A 6,000-nucleotide genomic window follows, 5' to 3' on the forward strand; every position below is an offset into this window, starting at 1 on the left:
GGTGACCTCGGGGCACAGAGTAACTGAAGCCAAAACTGAGAAAAGTGACGTCACAGGAAAGCTGTGACCTGATTGGTTGGTAGGAAATCTGCACCAAATTTGAAACAAAAAACACTGCAAAGCTAATTAATAAATTAATTAACTAAGTAGAGATGGCTGGGCAGGTGATGTGCTATAGCTGTATGATGTGGGAGCTGGAAGATCCCATTGCGAGCCACAGTGACCACATCTGCAGCAAGTGTTGGTTGCTGGAGGAACTCTGGCTCAGAATTGATGAGCTGGAGTCCGAGCTCCAGACGCTGCAGCACATCCGGGAGGGGGCGAGTTACCTGGACGCTTTGTATCAGGAGGAAGTCACACCCGGTAGATTAAGTACCTCAAATTCGGTCAGTGGTCAGGGTCAGCAGGGTGCGACTGCAAATGAGGCAGGTAGAGGGATCCTGTGTTCAGGAACAGAGGAGCCTCAGCTCTTGACCTTGTCCAACAGGTACGAGGTACTTGCTCCCCGTGTGGGTGAGGAACAGGGCTGTAGGGAGGATGAGCCAGCTGACCACGGCACCGTGGCACAGGAGGCCATTCAAGAGGGGGGAGCAAAAAGACAAGTGGTAGTTGTAGGGGATTCTATAATTAGGGGAATTCATAGCATCCTTTGTAAGCAGGATCGAGAGTCCCGCATGGTATGTTGCCTGCCCGGTGCCAGGGTGAGGGGTACCTCTGACCAGCTTGAAAGGATATTGGAGAGGGAGATGGAGGATCCAGTTATTGTGGTCCATGTCGGGACAAATAACATAGGTAAGACTAGGAAAGAGGACCTGTTTGGGGATTATCAGGAACTAGGAACAAAATTAAAGAACAGGTCCTCAAGGGTTATAATCTCTGGATTACTACCCGAGCCACGTGCAAATTGGCATAGGGACGCGAGAATAAGGGAAGTGAAGACGTGGCTAATGGAATGGTGCGGGAAAGAGGGGTTCCATTTCGTGGGGAACTGGCATTAATATTGGAACAGGAGGGATCTGTACCGTTGGGACGGTCTCCACCTGAACCAATCTGGGACCAATGTTCTAGCAAAAAGGGTGAATAGGGTGGTCAACAGCACTTTAAACTAGAAAGTGGGGGGGGAGGGGAAGGGTAAAACTCCAAGGAATATGACTAACGGGAAACAAAGCATGTGGTTGGGCGGGGGGTGGATTCAACTTCATGGAAAATTATGAAAAAACTGAAAAGAAAGGAAAGCCCAGGAGAGGCTATTAAAGTCTCCAGAACACAAAATAGGACAGAGTGTTTGGAAAAGGCTAGGAATCTAACTTCAAGCACATCAGATAAAGGGATGACAATGAGAAGGGGGACGGGAAATACAGGACTGAAGGTGTTGTATCTGAATGCACGCAGTATACGAAATAAGGTAAATGAGCTTGTGGCGCAGATTGAAATTGGCAGGTATGATGCGGTGGGCATCACGGAGACGTGGCTGCAAGAGGATCAGGATTGGGAGCTAAATATCCAAGGATATACATCCTATCGAAAAGATAGGCAGGTTGGCAGAGGGGGTGGGGTTGCTTTGTTAGTAAGAAATGAAATTAAATCGATAGCAAGAAATGACGTAGGGTCAGATGATGTAGAATCTGTGTGGGTAGAGTTGAGGAACCGGAAAGATAAAAAAACCATAATGGGAGTTATGTACAGGCCTCCGAACAGTAGTCAGGATGTGGGGAACAAGATACACCAGGAGATAGAAAAGGCATGTAAGAAAGGCAAGGTTACAGTGATCATGGGGGATTTCAATATGCAGGTAGACTGGGAAAATCAGGTTGGTAGTGGATCCCAAGAAAAGGAATTTGTGGAATGTCTACAAGATGGCTTTTTGGAGCAGCTTGTGGTGGAGCCCACTAGGGAACAGGCAATTCTAGATTTAGTGATGTGTAATGGGGCAGATTTGATAAGGGAGCTTAAGGTGAAGGAACCCATAGGAGGAAGTGACCATAATATGATAGAATTTGCCCTGCAATTTGAGAGGAAAAAGCTGGAATCAGATGTAACGGTATTACAGTTGAATAAAGGCAACTACAGAGGCATGAGGGAGGAGCTGGCCAGAATTGACTGGGAGTTGAGCCTAGCAGGAAAGACAGTGGAACAGCAATATCTGGAGTTTCTGGGAGTAATTTGGGAGACACAGCAAAAATTCATCCCTAGGAAGAAGAAGCATACTAAAGGGAGGATGAGGCAACCATGGCTGACAAGGGAAGTCAGGGACAGCATAAAAGCTAAAGAGAAAGCATACAATGCGGGGAAGAGCAGTGGGAAACCAGGGGATTGGGAAGCCTACAAAGACCAACAGAGGACAACTAAAAAAGAAATAAGGAGGGAGAAGATTAAATATGAGGGTAAACTAGCCAGTAATATAAAAGAAGATTGCATGAGTTTTTTTTAGATATATAAAGGGTAAGAGAGAAGCAAAAGTGGACATTGGGCCGCTGGAAAATGACGCTGGAGAAGTAGTAGTGGGGAACAGAGAAATGGTGGAGGAATTGAATAGGTACTTTGCGTCAGTCTTCACGGTGGAAGACACGAGTAACATCCCCAAAGTTGAAGAGAGTCGGGGGACAGAGGTGAGTGCGGTGGCCATTACCAAGGAGAAGGTGCTAGGAAAACTGAAAGGTCTGAAGGTGGATAAATCACCTGGACCAGATGGATTACACCCCAGAGTTCTGAAGGAGATAGCTGAAGAGATAGTGCAGGCGTTAGTGGTGATCTTTCAGGAATCAGTCGAGTCATGGAGGGTCGCAGAGGACTGGAAAATCATTAATGTAACCCCCCTGTTTAAGAAGGGAGTGAGGCGAAAGATGGGAAATTACAGGCCGATTAGCCTGACCTCGGTCATTGGTAAGATTTTAGAGTCCATTATTAAGGATGAGATTTCAGAATACTTGGAAGTGCATGGTAAAATCGGGCAAAGTCAGCATGGTTTCATCAAGGGGAGGACATGCCGGACAAATTTGTTAGAATTCTTTGAGGAGGTAACGAGCAGGTTAGACAAAGGAGAGCCAATGGATATTATCTACTTGGACTTCCAGAAGGCCTTTGACAAAGTGCCGCACAGGAGGCTGCTCAGTAAGATAAGAGCCCATGATGTTAGAGGCAAGGTACTAGCATGGACAGAAGATTGGCTGTCTGGCAGGAGGCAGAGAGTTGTGAAATGGGGGTCCTTCTCAGGATGGCGGCCGGTGACTAGAGGAGTTCCGTAGGGGTCAGTGTTGGGACCACAACTTTTCACTTTATACATTAATGATCTAGATGAAGGAACTGAGGGCATTCTGGCTAAGTTTGCAGATGCTACAAAGATAGATGAAGGGACAGGTAGTATTGAGGAGGCGGGGAGGCTGCAGAAGGATTTAGACAGGTTAGGAGAATGGGCAAAGAAGTGGCAGATGGAATACAACGTGGGGAAGTGTGAGGTCTTGCACTTTTGTAGGAAGAATAGAGGCATAGACTATTTTCTAAATGGGGAGAGAATTCAGAAATCTGGATAGCAAAGGGACTTGGGTGTCCTAGTCCAGGATTCTCTTAAGGTTAACTTGCAGGTTGAGTCGGTAGTTAGGAAGGCAAATGCAGTGTTGCCGTTTATTTCATGAGGACTAGAATATAAAAGCAGGGATGTGCTGCTGAGGCTTTATAAGGCTCTGGTCAGACCACATTTAGAATATTGTGAGCAATTTTGGGCCCCGTATCTCAGGAAGGATGTGTTGGCCCTGGAGAGGGTCCAGAGGAGGTTCACGAGAATGATCCCAGGAATGAAAGGCTTAACATATGAGGAATGTTTGAGGACTCTGGGTCTATACTCGATGGAGTTTAGAAGGATGAGGGGGGATCTAATTGAAACTTACAGAATACTGAAGGGCCTGGATAGAGTGGATGTGCGGAAGATGTTTCCATTAGTAGGAGAGACTAGGACCCGAGGGCACAGCCTCAGAGTAAAGGGAAGACCTTTTAGAACAGAGATGAGGAGAAACTTCTTTAGACAGAGAGTGGTGAATCTATGGAATTCATTGCCATAGAAGGCTGTGGAGGCCAGGTCATTGAGTGTATTTAAGACCGAGATAGATAGGTTCTTGATTGGTAAGGGGATCTAAGGTTACAGGGAGAAGGCTGGAGAATGGGGTTGAGAAACTTATCAGCCATGATTGAATGGCGGAGCAGACTCGATGGGCCGAATGGCCTAATTTCTTCTCCTATGTCTTATGGTCTTATGGTCTTCACTTATGTCTTCAGTCTTTCTTGAAGTGTGGGGCCCAAAATTGGACATAATATTCCAGTTGATATTGAACTAATGTTTTATATAGTTCACTATAACTTCCTTGCTTTGTACTCTATCCATCTATTTATAAAGACCAGGAATCCAAATGTCTTATTAAACCCATTCTTAACCTGCCCTACAACCTTCAATAACTTGTGCATATATACCCCCAGATTCCTCTGCTCCTGCACCCCATTTACAATTGTACATTCTATTTGTATTGCCTCTCTTTATTCTTCCTACCAAACGGAATCATTCCACACTTTTTGCATTAAACTTCATCCACTCGGCATCCACCCATTCCAGCAGCCTGCCTCTGTTCTCTTGAAGCCTATTACTATCCTCCTCACAGTTCACAATACTTCCAGGTTTTGTGTCATTTGCAAACTTTGAAATTGTGCCATGTACACACAAATCTAGGTCATTAATGAAGATCAAGAAAAGCAATGTTCTGAGAACCCACCCCTGGGAACCCCATTACGTACATTCCTCCAGTCCAAAAAGCAACCCTTTGCCACCACGCTCTGATTCTTGTCACACAGTCAACTTTATATCCAGGCTGCCATGGACTTTAACTTTGCCGACAAGCCTATTCTGTGGCAGTTTATCAAACATCTTTTGGAAATTCATGTATACCACATCATCCGCATAGCCCTCATCAATCCTCTCTGCTGTCAAATTCAAAGCTTTCATCTTCTTATTTTGATCTTGGATCTGCTTGCAATATTGTTGTTCAGCCTCATGACTTCTTTTGATACAGCCTCCTCACCTAACCCCTGGGAGGTGATGGGTGAAATATGTTGCAACAATATAAGTGGGGAGAAAAGAAAGAATTAAGTAAGGTGTTATTTCAAACTTTAAAGGCACTGTAGAAAAGGGACAACAGGTAAAATGAGAGAAATTTAAAAACTAGATCAGAAACACACAACATCTCTCGGGGAACATGACATCAATTTAAGATAAAAATTGCTTGTAAGTTGTTACATTTGACAGCATTCAGCTCCCTCAGTGAAAGTGGGGATTTCGCCTAGGACGAGCACCACTAGCACTGATGAACCATGGGCACAGTTTCCTGTAGATGGACCTGAAAATTCTCCTTTCTCCTCTTTTTGTTCAGGATCTGAAATTGATGGCTGAGAGTGTGGTGGAGGCAGATTCAATCATGGTTTTACCAGTCTCTCTCTCCCCCCAATCCCACCCTCCCCCACTCTCTCTCCCCCCCCTCCTCAGCCTCTTTCATCCTTCCACCCCAGTTCCTCTCCCCCTCATTTTCTCTCTTTCCCCCTTCCTCAACCTTTCTCTCTCTCCCCACCTCCCGGCCTCTGTCCCCACCCTCCCCAGTCTCTCTCTCTCTCCCAGTTTCTCTCTCCTCTCTTCAGTCTCTTTCACCCCTTTACCTCGGTATCTCTCCCCCTCCCTATTTTAATTCTTTCCCCATTCCTCAGTCTCTCTCTTGCCCCGCCCTCCCCAGTCTCTACCTCCACCCTCCCCTGTCTCTCTCTCTCACCCAGTCTCTCTCCTCTCTCCTCAGTTCTGTCCCCACTCCTCAGCCACTTTCATGCTTCCACCCCAGGCTCGCTCCCCCTCTCCAGTCTCGTTCACCTCTCCATCCCAGTCTCTCTCTCTCTCCTCCTCAGTCACTCTCTCCCCCCCCTCCTCAGTGGCACTCCCTCCTTAATTTGCCTTTAACAAATCCATGCTGACTC

This window comes from Cetorhinus maximus, chromosome 4 (genome assembly GCF_964194155.1).
Source record: "Cetorhinus maximus chromosome 4, sCetMax3.hap1.1, whole genome shotgun sequence".
Taxonomy (NCBI): domain Eukaryota; kingdom Metazoa; phylum Chordata; class Chondrichthyes; order Lamniformes; family Cetorhinidae; genus Cetorhinus; species Cetorhinus maximus.